Source organism: Arvicanthis niloticus, chromosome 25 (assembly GCF_011762505.2).
Source record: "Arvicanthis niloticus isolate mArvNil1 chromosome 25, mArvNil1.pat.X, whole genome shotgun sequence".
Lineage (NCBI taxonomy): Eukaryota > Metazoa > Chordata > Mammalia > Rodentia > Muridae > Arvicanthis > Arvicanthis niloticus.
The window spans coordinates 39,130,831-39,132,558 of record NC_133433.1 but is presented as its reverse complement, the minus strand read 5'-3'; the positions used below and the strand labels follow the sequence as shown (position 1 = coordinate 39,132,558).

At 39.6% G+C, this 1,728-nt stretch overlaps 1 pseudogene; it reads left to right on the top strand.

The window, feature by feature from the left end:
* The first annotated feature begins 583 nt into the window (after positions 1-583).
* On the top strand, positions 584-1,037 carry LOC143438420 (H/ACA ribonucleoprotein complex subunit 2 pseudogene; annotated as a pseudogene).
* The last annotated feature ends 691 nt before the right edge of the window (positions 1,038-1,728 follow it).

Below are 1,728 nucleotides of genomic sequence, written 5' to 3'. Positions count from 1 at the left end.
ATAGATAGGACCAAACATATTATATTTCTTTACCCATAATCTGACCCAGTCATTAGGTTTTAATCATATCATTTAACAGTTTATGTTACTTTTAATTTTGATAAATCTTTTGTACCAAATTCATATTGTTTACTCAAAAGCAACTGGTCTCATTACAAGAGCATTGGTGACATTTATTTTTGTGATTAAAAAAAAGTCTAGGCCTTACCATGTTTGAAGGACCATGTTGGCAAATGAGTCATGGCTCTGTTGTTGAGCTTTAAAGGGCTAGATTATGGAGGTTCAAATAGATTGAAGGAGACGTTACGAATACTTAATTGAAATTTAAGTAGAGTGAAGCTAGCAAACATGAAGAAACTTTTAAAGATGGAAGAAGCCATTACAGATGATTCCTAAGAATGACTTTGAGAAGTGAAGGGTTGACTACATCTGAAGCATTTAATGAGAGAAAGCAGTTTTAAAATGAACATTCTCATTTCCCAACTAGTCATAGGGTAGGGCAGCTTTATGACCTGGAAGTGACCATGAAGGCAATGGCAGCGTATTTCCTCTGTGCACTGATTGGGTTGGCACAGTTGAGAAGATGACCAAAATAAAGATTGTTCCTGAGGCACAGGCAGAGGGCTACAGTGAAGAACACATGTACCAAGAGCTACTGGTCAACATGAACCCCATCTTACTGCCACTACCTTCCCATCACCTGACATGCAAGATCTACAAGTGCAACAAGAAGGCCATGAAGCAAAACCAGATTCAACCTGGGATGAAGGAGTTTCAGAAATTTGTTAACAAGTGTGAGAAAGGGATAATGGTTTTTTCAGCAGACACTTTGCTGACTGAGGTGTACTGACATCTTCCAACTATGTGAAAGGACCAGAAGTTGTACTGTGTCTATATACCCTCTAAGATAGACTTGGGCGCAGCTACAGGCTCCAAGCATCTCATCTGCTTGATCATGGTTGAAGACCCATGAAGAATATCAGAAGGCCTATGACAAGTGCCTAGGGAAGGTGCAGGTCTTGTCAACACTTATCTGAGAGACTTGAGCCTGAATTGTTTTTATTCTGCTAAAGGATCAAGACACCAGGCTTCCCCCATACTTGGATTCTGCTTCTATTTCATACCTTCCTCCAAGTGCAAAGACCTCAGAGGCCCAGGGGTTCTAACCTTGGTGGGGTTTTGTTTGTTTTATTTTGTTTTTCTGGTAGATGTTGTAGATTGTCTGGCTTCTTCATACGTAACTAATCTTGGTGAAGGAGGACATGCTGTTTTTCCTTTCTGTGTACAGTATATAATCAGTTATCTGCAAGACAAATGAGGAGACATTATACTCCCTATAAGTCTTGCTTTCAAGGTGGTATTTGCGGGGTTCTGGTTTGCTCACAGCTTCATTCCCTATCCTCCTTTCCCAATTTTCTCTCCATTGCAAGAAATATGTTACCATTGATCATCACATTTTGGCTTCCTAGGGGTTCAGCCAAAAGGGATTCTGGAAAAATTTGAGTTAGAAAAGACAGAATAAATTAAACTATTATTTACCTTGTCCCTCTTCTTTTAGTAGTATCTCAAGACATACCTCATATAGTTCTCATTACCCATATGAATGCTTCTCTGTGTGGTCTCTGTGTGGTCTAGACAGCACTCCCTTTTATTACATCTTTTCAGCATCTGTTTGGTCTCTACATACATGTTCCTCTCACAGTCCTCCATTCCCAGAGTTGGTACAAT